At 36.3% G+C, this 13874-nt stretch overlaps 1 protein-coding gene across 3 annotated transcripts in view; it reads right to left on the reverse strand.

Moving 5' to 3' along the window:
- nectin1b (nectin cell adhesion molecule 1b) overlaps window positions 1-13874 on the reverse strand; it is a 381414-nt gene that overhangs the window by 12997 nt on the left and 354543 nt on the right. The window lies entirely within an intron of this gene.

A 13874-nucleotide genomic window follows, 5' to 3' on the forward strand; every position in this document is an offset into this window, starting at 1 on the left:
TTAAAACATAATTTTGAGAGGCAAATACACTACCTCAGTTATTTATATAAAACAAAAATCTCAAAGCTAACAATCAGATATTTTAGACATAAACATTTCCTAGAAGACTGACGTTAGGCTGGCTGGCTGGCTGGCTGGATGGATGGATGAATGAATGAATGGTGCTCCTCTGGAAACAAGCTGTGCTTGTAAATGATGCTCCACTGACTTTAAACTGTCTATGAAAAAGGCAATGACACTTTACATTGATGTTGAGGTTCATTTAATAATCACTTAAAACCAAAATGAATAAACTAGTCTTGGCTACAAAAGGTCAAATCTGCTTTTTGTGTTTTGTATGAGCGTTTTCTTAAAAAACAAGCCTATCTGGATTACTGATTTCATAACCTCACCTTAGATTAATAAAACAAAACAATAAGCCTCAATAATCTCAGATACAGGTTTTAAGTGTAGTCAGCAAGAAAGCAATTTAGTCAATTTTATACCAAACAAGATATACCTCTTAATATTAGCTAAAAACTGAAAAAAATTGGAATGAAGAAAAAATACCAGTAACATGCTGTAGAATTTAATGTTTACTATAAAACAATACGACTCTTTGTGCATTCCCCCTGTGCTCTAAAATTAGTAATAGTATTAGTTTGTTTTATGCAGGAAATCCTAGCTTGCCTTCCTGATAATGCACTTACAAATCGTACTTACAGTAGAGATCTGTGCAGTGATCTTTGTCTCTGTATCCAAATCAAAAGGCAACATTACATCCTGGTGTTTCAGGGTATGGACATCAAACTGCTACATTTAGAAGTTTAGCTTATTTGTTGTTATTAGCTGTTATCACCATTTCCAAACCCCAAAAATAATAGACTAGATTACTAAACTTAGATTTAGACATGGCTTGGTGTCCTCCTGCCTCAGAATTCTGTCTGAACAGAGGGCATTTCTTACATTTCTGATGTGACACAACCAAAGAATTAATGGAAAATGGTCTTGAAATAGTAAGAATGAATTCTGCTAATTTTTTTTAGTAGAAAAAGAAAAGGAAGGCCATAAGTAGCTCCTGAGAAGTAGGATGGGGGACCTAAGGGCAATCACTTCACTCTACATGGCATTGACACTTCTCTCAGTGCCCTCTCCTCCTCGCCCAGCTGCCAGGTTAATTACCGCCCGCTTCTGCTCTCCAGCTCTCTACATCCAGCACACTCTGCATGGAAAGGTCAGCACTGTGTGTTTTCAGAAAGGCTGGCATGCTGGCAGCGCCGGTGAAGATGGGTACAATAAAAGGAGCCAATTGAGAGTCTCAGACTGAGAAAATAGCAGAAAACTGCTAAAACCGAGTGTAAAAGCTGAACCCGGGCCAGTTCTGGAGAGTCAGATGTCGGGTTGGACCGAGCGGAACTCTCTTTGGCTGTACTGCCAAAACATAAAGTGAGTAGTTGCAGTTTCTTGATTGTTTCATTAAGCCCCGTTGCCGTGGTAATGGATGATTTACACTAGCAGGATGTACACATGGCACTTGGCTGGGCAATAAGGAAAATCCTGATTCCTCTCAAACCCTCATTAGTGTGGATGATGAGAGTTACCCAGACTTGCCTTTAATTTGCTTTAATCTGGAACTCAGCACATCAGTGTTGTGGTGATATTAATTACAAAGTGTTGACATCAACACAGATACACACACACACACACACACACACACACACAAACACATATGCACTTTCTGCCAACTGAAATAATAAATATAGCTATAAAGCTGTTTGGGACTCTGATAACTGGAATGGGGACCCAGACATAAGGCTATTTGAGAGCTTGAGGGATGTTTGCAACAGTAAAAGCCAACAGCCAGTTCATATTATTATTTATTATGCCACAGTATATTATTATATACTTATTATTATTATTATTATTATTATTATTATTATTATAATATATAACCGAGTACTGTACGGCTGACATCAATCATCTTCTCAATATGCACAGCAACTGGTGTTCATTGTTGTTTTACTGTGTTAAACTGCACTACCTCCATTACACACACAATAAAACACTCTACTATTATACTTTTTATTCTACCGATTCTATCTATCTATCTATCTATCTATCTATCTATCTATCTATCTATCTATCTATCTATCTATCTATCTATCTATCTATCAGAAGATATATATATATATATATATATATATATATATATATATATATATATATATATATATATATATATATATATATATATATTGTATCAAGATAGATTTTTGCTAGTCAGATCTGGATACGGAGCCCCGAAGGTGTGGGAACAAGATCCTAAGGTGTAGGAACAAAATCCTAAGGCATGGAAACGAGATCATTAAGGTGTAGGAACGATATTCTAAGGCGTGGAAACGAGATATTTAAGGCATGGTATCAGGATCATTAAGGCATGGCCACGACTTATTAAGTTAATTCAATCGTATCCATTAAGGTGTGGCCAAAGATCATTTTTTGTTTCACAACTAACAAAGAAAGCAGCTCTTAAGAGCTGTGCACAAAAGGACTGCCTAAGAAAGATAAAGCCAGTCAGCTTTTAGTATGCAAATTAAGTGTCTTTTACTTAGAATTAGTCCATGTCTCACTGCAAGAGACTCCAAAATATCGCCATAATTCATTCCAAGATAAAATTATAAAGTTCACTCTCCTTCTTCTTACAGACAATTATCCCTTGGATTGGAGTTTCAATGTAAAATCCAATTTTCTTCATGGGCATTAATTTACAGAAAAGCATATTTTACTATTCTCCGGCTAGATTTACTTAACTTGTTCCCACGCCTTAATATATCGTGGTGACACCTTAATGATTTCGTTCCCACGCAATAGGATCTTGTTCCCACACCTTAGGATCTCATTCCCATGCCTAAGGATCTCATTCCCACGCCTTAATAATAACATGATTATAATGAGATTTGTACAGATGCGTGTCAGTGTGGACGCTCTGGACACTCGAGGCCTGCAGTCTAAACATAGCCTTAAAAATCTTAGTTCTAAGTGTACCAGTACTGCACGATAATGGCACTCTGGCTCAAACCCTTTAACTACACACATCATTTACATAGCCTTAAAAGACCAATGCCATACTACACCAGCCATAACAAAGGGGCAGTGTTATAATTATACAAGTAAATGACTGCCAGCATAAGTTGTATTTGATTTCTGTTTCTAAAACAAATCATGATCAGATGATAAATTGTTTCCGCATTTTATTTCTTTCTTTTTTTTTAAGATTAAGACACAGTGCTTCTTTCTACTGTCACTTTAGTACTTTAGTGCCAGAGAATGTCTTAAAATTATCAGAGGAATAAATTCTGCTTCACGTATTTCAACCTCAAAGCAAAAAAAAAAAGTTGGAACAGGGAAATGTTGAAAAATCTTGGCAAATAAAATTGATATTGATGTTTTATCTGCTCAACTTCACTTATTGATATACAGCCATTTCAGACCTGCCATTTCAAACATGCACATATTCCAAAAAAATGAACTGGGGCCTTTTAGGCCTAGTAATGATGTAAAAAAAGAGTCTTTGGGGAGGAATAATGTCTTTTTTTCTTGTTTTTTTTATTTTATTTTTGAAAATATTTTAACATTTTCTGATTTTAAGTTAGAGTATTTTTTTCTAGCTACTACTAGTAACAATCATAATATCAGTAGAGTCTCAGTTTATTAGGTATTGTTTCTAAATACAGTCTTAGTGATTTTCCTAACAGCATCCACAGGTATCAGATACTACTATAATAACTATAACAATAATAGAAACAATATTTTAGTCAGTCCCTGACTCTGATGCAGAAATAAGAGCAAACATAATAAAAAGGTCTATTTCAGAAGCTGCATAAATATCAACAATACGCTAAAGGAACGTAAAAAAAAAATGTTTGAATTGTGCTCACACACATCACTCTAACAGCTATGATAAAATAAAAAATAACACACAGTAAGTGAAAAAAGTGCCCCAAATCTGATCTTTTACATCAAATGTGATGCAGATGTGTTAGCTGTGTCTCAGTGTGAACAGCCAAAACACACTGAATCTGATATTTTCAGTTACTCTACATATCTGATTTGTGGCAATGCAGCTCAGTCTGAACAGAAGGATCAGAATTTTTGACCTCATCAACATAAGAAAAATAAGGAAAAATGGATGACAGCAGTGAGTGAGGGGTTCAGTATTGGGTAAGTGAGGTAACATAGCTCTTTAGTATGTGGATTGATGTCTCAATGATGTTTAAACTAAATATCAGGAGGAGGCACATATCAAACAAAAGGTAACAACAAAAGGAAATAACAAAGGAAAGTACAGCTCTGGAAACAATTGATACCATGTCTAAATCAGTTCATCTGATTTTGCTATTTATAGGTATATGTTTGAGTTAAATGAACATTGTTGATTTATTCTATAAACTACAGACAACATTTCTCCCAAATTCCAAATAAAAATATTTTCTTTTGGAGCATCTATTTGCAGAAAATGAGAAATGGCTGAAATAACAAACAAAAAAAAAAAGATGCAGAGCTTTCAGACCTCAAATAACGCAAAGAAAACAAGTTCATATTCATAAAGTTTTAAGAGATCAGAAATAAATATTTGGTAGAATAACCTTGGTCAGTTTTCATGCATCTTGGCATCATGTTCTCCTCCACCAGTCTTACACACTGCTTTTGGAAAATGTTATGAAATTCCTGGTGCCAAAATTCAACAGGATGTGAGCAGGATAATATAAGCATCAGATTTGGGCCATATTGGTTTATTTTTAGATTTGATTTATATGTTTAGGTTAATACCCATAGTACATGTGAAATGTAAATCATTGGTGTATAGCAATGACTGTGCAATCTGAGAAGTAATAGGAAAAATAATTACAATTCTTTATTACAATTACAATTATTATTCTATTATTATTCTATTATTACTATTATTAATGGCTGTTGTCATTGTTATCATCAACCATTCAGATCAACCTGCACCCATGCTGATTGTTTGCATCTCACTGATATGAATGCAGAAATGAAGAAAGAACATTTTCATTCGCTAATGACTCTCTAATATGCTAATGTCAATCACGGCTCTAATAGAGGTCAAACGGCCGGAGCCATATTTCTCTTTTAATATATATATTAAGGCAATTATCTTTTTAAAGGCCAAAGTTGATCTTGAATGTTATTATAAATGAAATTGGATCTCATTAATGTTAATAAATACTAATGGAAAAATAAAAAAAAAAAAATAAAAAAATTAAAAACACTTTAAATTGTATTTCAAAGCAAACATAATTGCATCATTTGCACACACTCAGAGAGAAATAAATAAAATACAGCACTTTAGAGCTGAGTGCTCAGGTACTGTCGGCTTATGATATGATTATGCTAAAATCCACAAAGCGTTCTTATACAGTCTCATTATTAGACCTCTCTAAAGGAAATGAATAAACACCCAGAGTTAACGGCTTTATTAAACCAGAATCATCACAAAAGATCAGCCGAGTGATGCCAAACTGTAACATTAAAGGCTCTTTAGCATACCGCTGCTTCTGTATGCTGATGATATTCCTACGATAGAAACCAGAAACTAATACACAAACATAATGACCCCTTTTTTTTTTGCATATTTCCAGTCTTGTATTCCCATACAGAAAATGAATATATGACAGTGCATCTTTATATATATGAAATACAGTAATCATAACATTATGATTACTTTTTTGTTTCTTTACCCACTGTCCATTTTTTCAGCTACACTGATCTTATAGGACACTTTGTAGTTTTACAATAATACATAATTACAGGCTGTAGTGCTCCTTTTTATCCCATTTTACCCTCCTTTGAACCAAATTGGATGTTTATTGTAATCAGTTTTTTGGTTTCATCTTTTCCAGCATCACTGGAGATATCAATGAGTCTGGGATTACAGTATCTGGGCAGCTGGGCTTATCACTGAGAATGCTTTTTAGCTCAATGTAAAAAAGCATGTTCACTATTTTAGTTTTGTACATGGTTTCTTAAAACTTCATTTTTTCATTTACATTACATTTACAGGTAACACTTTATAATAACGTTATTAATTAATATATTTTGAACTAATGATCAGTAGATGTGAACAAAGCAGTAGTTCATCAGAATTTGAATATTAACAAATGCTCACACATTACACATATTTATCAGATGGATATTCATATTAAAATGTTAGCAAATCATTAGCTCATCAGAATTTGAACATTAATAAATTGCGAATGCGAATTTTAAACCTGGCAAATGTTTATCAATTGCAGTTCATGTAGCCAATGTGATCATTAGTTTTTACAACTGTGATAGCCACTATTTAGCTTTTTAAAATGTGAAAAATAACAGTTATTAATCATTAGTTAATGGTATATTAATGAAAGTTATTATAAAGTGTTACCCGTTTACATTTAAGTTATTTAGCATTTATCCGACCTTATGCTTCATTGTTTACTTCAAAATATCCATAGCTAGTTTGCAGAGACTAGGATGAGGGATCAAAACTTGATAATGTTTAGAATTTATTTATTTTTATTCATTATTTCTTTATTTTATTGTTTTAAGTTTTCTTGTGTCCACATTCAACCATTAAATTAGAAACACGTTTGTGATCTGGTTTTATTTCCCTTTCTCCTCAGTGAAAGTCTTGAAGTAAAAGTCACATTAATTCTAATTTTGGATGTTCAGAATGAGTTGTCACAATGCAGTGTACCGGATATGTAGAAGATTATGTTACCATATGAAAGTATTGTAAGTATTCAATATTGTAAGTCGCTTTGGACAAAAGCGTCTGCCAAATGTAATGTAATGTAATGAAAGTGGACCACATTTGGAATTAAAGGTTCAGATTTAGTGTGTTTTTGCTCTTCACACTGACTCTTAACTGAAAACACATCTGTATTACATATGACCAAAAAGATCAGATTTTCCAAAATTCACATTTTTAGTGGTAGTCTGTCATTTCTGTGTGGCCCTGTGGCCCAAACACGGCCTGGTCTATACAGGAATCTGTAGACCCAGTTTACAGCTGGTTTCCTCCCAGATTATATTAAGAATCGGCTTGAGCTCAGATGATGCAGGGCAGCAGAGAGACTCGGCCATGCAGAATGGGGCAGATTCACGTATTATACTGGGCAGCTGCGGTGTTGGCACATGCAGCTTGAACCAAATACGGTTTATGCTTACAGTAATCTAAGTTGGGACCACTGGCAATGGGTTTTTCCCCAGATAGCATTAAGAATCATTTTAAGCTTGGAGGATTTAGAGCAGCATTGGCTGAGACACGACCATGCAGAAACAGGCAGATTCCTGTATTATACTTGGCAGCTGGGGTGTTAGCACATGAGGGTTGGACCAAAATGTGGTTTATATTTCCAGGAATCTGTAAACCCAGTTAACTGCTGGTATCATTGGTACTTGGTTTCTCCCCAGATAGTATTAAGAATCGGCTCAAGCTTAAAATGTATTACAGCATCGGCTAAGACTGGGCCATGCAGAATTGGGCAGATTCCCAAATTATATTCGGCAGCTGGGGTGTTGGAACATGCGGCTTGGACCAACATTTGGTTTATACTTACAGGAATCTGTAAACGAAGTTAACTGCTGGTATCATTGGTACTTGGTTTCTCCCCAGATATTACTAAGAATCGGCTCAAGCTTGGAGGATGTACTGCAGCATCGGCTGAGACATGGCCATGCAGAATTGGGCAGATTCACATATTATACTAGGCGGCTTAGACCAAATATGTTTTTTGCTAATCTAAGTTGGGACCACTGGCAACTGGTTTCTCCACAGATAGCATGGATGATGTAGTGCAGCATCGGCTGAGACTCGCCCATGCAGAACTAAGCCGATTCCTATATTATACTTGGCAGCTGGGGCATTGGCACACATGGCTTGGTGTGGCAAATGTAGTTCATACTCTGCATCCAGGGTGTTGGCACAGGCAGCACTGCGAGTATTTGTGCCATAATCATTCCTAGATTCTAACCAGAGCCAAGCTAATGCATCCCAGGCTGGGTAAGTGGTATTCGGGCCAGAAATAAGCAAAGCAGTTTTTACAATAAGGTTCTAAAGGTTCTGCCTCTGCTGAAGTGAGTGATTTTTGGTCTTTTTTTCTCCCTGTTCCTGTGCAGTGAGGTCTGACCCGTTGAGAATGTCACACTGTGATATTAATTGCTTGTTTTAACAGTGACTCAGACCTCAATGTGAGAAAAAAAAACACAATGTGTTTTCTCTTTTCTTCTTGTTTCTCTATTATCTACAGAAACTGGAGATGGTTTTCCCATTAAAGGAAGAATGTCCCACTACACTGACCCGTTCACACAGGCTCCAGATATACCTGATACTGCTGTAAAAGAAAATACTGTGCACTCTACCAGGTAAGCATAACAGAAAAAAAATGTAATTTAAAGAACTGGGTTCATTTTTTAAAGGTTTGGTATATTAGGAGAATTTTAACACTGTAAAAGCTTCAACATGTGCCATTCACTTACCAATGCATGTGGTCTATATATTGTCACTGTCACGCAAAAACCTTGAATCTCCACTTTTCAATTTGATATAATGTGAATCTTTTCACATTGGCCCATCATATCAAACCGTTAATAAAATAATTGTATTGGTATTCATTCAATTTTATTATAAACTTCAGACCTGTTATATTCTTCTACTATTTAAGGAGAACTCTGGTGTAAAATGGACGTTCAGTGTAGTAAAACATGATAAAAATTACTTACCTTTGATAAAGAGCACACCCACATTCTCCCAGAGCGTTCTGAGATCCAGAAATTTTAACACCCTTCAGATTGAGTGACATGGGGCATAATTTGCCCTGATAAATCCTTTTTTCCACTGTTATCCAGCTCAAAGTAGCTCCACACCTCCTTGCTAGAATCCGGAGAGCCCTGACATTAAAACGAGGCATTAATAAATTAAAAAATGCACAAGAACCTTATTAAAAACCTTATAAAAAACTGGTGTGCTATTCATCAAAGGTAAGTACTTTTTATCATGTTTTACTACACCAAAAGTCCATTTTACACCAAAGTTCTCCTTTAAATCACTATCCTAAAGCACTATACAAGGTTTTTGCATGATAGTGACGATATGAAAGCTTTAGCTCTTGTTTTTATGATGTCATTGAAAAGCAAAGGAGTGTGTCTATACAATACCAGTCAAAAGTGTGGACACACCCCTTCTAATCCTCCTTTTTTTCTTTATTTGTATTTTATAGCTTATAGATTTTTAGATTAAATAGATTACTAAAGAAAACAACAAAACAGTAAAAAACAGTATATTGAAGACTACATAAAAGCTATACAGGAACACATGCATAATTATACTGAAAACACAACATTTTAAACAAACCTGAATAGGTTTTATGCTTAAGATTCTTCTTAGTACCACATTTAGCTTTCAGGACCATACCTGTCAAGTCTCCCGTTTTGGCCGGGAAACTACCGTATTTTACTCCTCTTTCCCGCCGTCCTCCCGTATTAGTATTTTCCCGTAAATTTCTCGTATTATATTAAGATTAAAAAATATATATTATTAAGGAGACAGGGCACTGACCGCTCTGTGTCTCTTAACCAATAGTGGAGCCGGTTCAAGGAGAAAGTCCCGCCTTTCAGGAGAAACAGCCAATCAGTTTGCAAAGGAGGGTCAGTGTGGTGAAGCCCTCAGTCGCTGTGAGTTCAGGCAGCTAGTCGGAGCTGCTGATGTTAAAACATATCTGGATTTTCAGCGATTTTTCTTTAAGAAAGGTAACGGTAGGCTAATCATGTAAACTGTAAGGAGATTTTTCTGATAGCTGCTTAAAAATACTCGTCTCCGAAACAAAACACACAGATTAAACCTTTTAAAATAAAAAAATACAGCTTGTGACTTGAGCTTAACTAGAAATGTGGAGAGGACCGACATTAACTGAACTGATCAGGGGTGGAGTGATCAAAAAGAAGAAGTATTAATTAAAAAGTATTAATTGTGTAGGCCACGTAGGACTAATTTTTACTGATGGAATATATGTGGTCCATGTCCTTTTAGTAAAAGCTCATAATACTATTTTTAGGTCACCTACAGTCATTTTGCAGAATTTGTGCACCCTTTGTTCAATTTTAAATCTATTAAATAAATAAAAAATATATCATATAAAAGAGTGCATTTATGGCAAAAAAAAGACATGAAATCTTAACTTTTTTAATATCTAGAAAAGGATTTTTAATTTGGCTGTATTAAAAAAATGACATGTAGAAATGTCCACAACATTTCAGATTCTGAGAATCTAATTTTAGTGTGTAAGTGGTTCACATGTGGTTATTTTAGATTTTTTTGTAAACCTGTCTTAAAATGTAAGGGATACTGAACCTGCGTTGGGCTGGTGGGACGGCTTTAGGCGGACGGAGGAAAATATCCCTTATTTTTAAATCTAAAACTTGACGGGTATGTTCAGGACAGATTTGCACACTCTTGGTATTTATTAAACCGTGATATATACAGCATGTTTTCTTCTCTAATAAGGTCATTATGATGTATATAAAGCACATAGAAAAGAACACATGGATGTGATGTGTTAATGTGTATATTTGTTCTGTAGATTTTTTTAAAAGTTCATCAAACCTTAATAAATGCATTTTTTATGAAGCTTTATAATTTTACATAAATAAGGCAATAAATATTAATATTTATATACAGCTAAGGACACTGAAGCACACATAAGTCCATAACACACACACACACACACACACTAAAACACTGCACAAGCGCATGCCTGAAGAGTAAAGAGTAAACCCATGCAGTCATACCAGGACCAGGCAGTGACAGAAGCTGGAAGCAGACAGGAACACCAAACACTAAACAATAAACTCTCAAAAAAAAAAAAAAGTGCCAGTAATGGGATATTCAGAGCAACACCACAGAACAACAGCTTGCAACCCTTTCAGTGAGAAGTACAAGAGTGACAAATCATATTTTAACAAAAAAGCACCTCCACATAAACAAATAAAAACAAGTTTCAGTACCATTTACTGAAGCTGCAGTCCAAAGCCTAGGCTGCAGCCAAGATGAGCATAGAAGAATTTTCCAATCTTCCAACTTTAGGTAGAGTAACCCTTTACATAGAGCCGAGAAATACAGCTGAGGTTCGACAGTTGAAGTGATATAGACTATCAGGCTCATGGTTACCCACAATTTTCTGTGTGTGTTCAACGCAAGGGGAAGAAAACAGCACCATAAAAATTGTAGGAAAACTACAGTAAGTGTAAATTAAGTGAAAACTAAACAAAAAAGGAATGTAAATTGTCTTACAAATGAGCGAAAAACTGCAGAAAACTTATGCCCAATCCTATGTCACCCCTTGGTCCTACCACTTAGCCCTACATCTCTGTTTTGCCTATGTATGCTTAGGGGAAAAGGTGTCCTGACTCTTGTTAGGCTGGAGGGGTAGGGGTAAGCGTAAGTGACTTCATGACCTTCGATTTAAACAAAGATTCATCAGAGGCACACTCAAAACAGTGGGTTCTGAGAATTGCTAGCAAGATGTGACAAAAAAAAAAGAACAAAGTAATCCACAAATGTACGTATTTTCCTTGTTAAAAACTACACTAACCACTATATTACAGTAGTTAATGTTTAGTTTCAATGTTTTATTTTTATTTTCTTCATAACAAGCATAAAAGCTTGTAGGTAGTCTCATTATCTAGATAGCTAACTTTTTTGTTCCCCCTTAAATGGTGTAACAGGTGGCAGAGGTTGCAACATTTAAGGTGGAAAGGAAAAATAAAAGTAAATAAAAGTAATTTCAGCTCTCAATCGCAGTGCAATTAAGGAAAGGACGATAATAATGAATTGTCACATCACCTGCTCCCTTTCTGAAGATATACAATGCCCTAAAGTTGAAGGGTTTTCATTACTTCCCCTGGTAACTCCATTCCAAGGGTAAGGGTTACACTCGAAAACAACGAAAACAAGGGGTTGGAGTACAAAAGAGAAATGGAATTGGGCCTAAGCCTCTGGATCACAGATCCTGTAAAAATTCATTTTTTTAAATTGCCATTTTAACTCTAGTTTTTTATTATTTGTTAAATGTTAAAGATTTTTTTGGAGCCAGGAGCTGTCCAGAGTACCAATCTCTGGTCCTTCTGTTATCAGTAGTCTGGCTTTAGTCTGGGTTGTGGAGTTATGTGATTGGCTAATTTTGTAATGTGATGATTCTACAGTGATTATGACAATACTTCTCTTTTTATTAGCCTATTCTGGTAAAGCACCCTGTGAGAGGACTGAAGTAAGGGTACTGTAATATCCTCAGCTTTGTGGAATGAGTGCAGGTACTGACAGCATGGTGATAAACACTCGTCTCATACCAGAACAGCTGCTGGTTTGAAAGAGCTCCTGCACTATGAAACGATGAAGCTTTAACATTTCTACTCATAGAACAATGAAGCGTCATGGTGGCCCAGTGATTAATGCTGTTTTTGGTGCTTAAAATGTCAAAAAGACAGAACTCAAGGTACAGATAAAATTTGAGCAAAATTGTTTTGGCCGTTTCACAGTGCAGGAGCTCCTCTAAACCAGCAGCTGTTCTTGTATAAAAAATGAGTGTTTGCCACCATGCTGTGGGTACCTGCACTCACTCCACAAAGCTGCGGTCATTACAGTACCCTCGCTCCAGTCCTCTCATAGTGTGCTTTCTTAGTATATACTGATGGAAAGGGAAATAACATCATAATTGTAATAATTTCGCTACAAAAGGAACCACTCACCTTACACCTTACAACCCAGACTAAACCTAGAATACCAATAACAGGAAGACCAGAGGTTGGTACTCTGGACAGCTCCTGGCTCCAACACAGCTTTCACACTTCAAGAAACATACCAAACTAATGGGGCAAGTGCACACAGCTCCAGTAAAAAAGCTAGTGTTAAAATGCTCTTAAGAAGGCCTGGGTTCAATTCCTGGCTGTGGTGAGCGGGGGTCTTTCTGTGTAGAGTTTTTTCTAATGTTCTCTTTGTGTCCATATGGGTTTCTTCCACAGTCCAAAGACCTGCTATTCAGCTGAATTGGAGGTGTTTGAAATTCCTAGGTTCCTAGGTGTGAGTGTCTGTGTGTCTGTCTGCCCTGCGCTGGACCGGCGGCTTGCGGACTGTCCAGGGTGTGAAGTGCCTTACGGTACGTGTCCACTAGCACTTTTCTTTACTTTTCTGGGGGCGTGTCTGTGACGTTTTTGAATTTAAATGAAGCAACAGAAGCAGGCAATCATAAGTTTTTAATTTGTAATCAACCTCCCTGTAATCTATAGTTTTATAACTCCATATTCCGCCATCTTTAGCTTCTCTTCTGTGGTTAAAAGGTGCCTGTTCTGTGTGTGTGAGACTGTGTGTAAAGTCACAGCCTACTCTTCTCTGATTGGCTGGACGCAGCTGAGCTCTGCTGAAATTTTTCACCAGGTGGGGCTGCGTTCAACTCAACGCAACCCAGCATGCACCACAGCACGCGGTGGCTCTTTCCATTAAAATAAATAGGATGCATCCGAGCTTAAGTACCAGTGGACACGTACCATTCCACCTGATGACTGCTGGGATTGGCTCCAGCTTCCCTCTAACCCAAATGGATTAAACAGTTGACAGTAAGTGAGTGATAACCAGCAATAACAAGCTCCTCCTCCAAATGAACCCAGACCTGGTCCTGGATGCAGACTTGTCTATTTTTTAAGAGCACTTTAAAGGACGCTTGCCTACTTGGACTGCAGCCTAGGCTTTGGAAAGTAACTACAATTCTATCTAAACCAAGAACCATTTAAATACCTGTATTTTTGGAAGAGTACACAAACAGAGTGCTCCAGATTCTAACCCA

This window comes from Astyanax mexicanus, chromosome 9 (assembly GCF_023375975.1).
Source record: "Astyanax mexicanus isolate ESR-SI-001 chromosome 9, AstMex3_surface, whole genome shotgun sequence".
In the NCBI taxonomy this organism is placed as follows: domain Eukaryota; kingdom Metazoa; phylum Chordata; class Actinopteri; order Characiformes; family Acestrorhamphidae; genus Astyanax; species Astyanax mexicanus.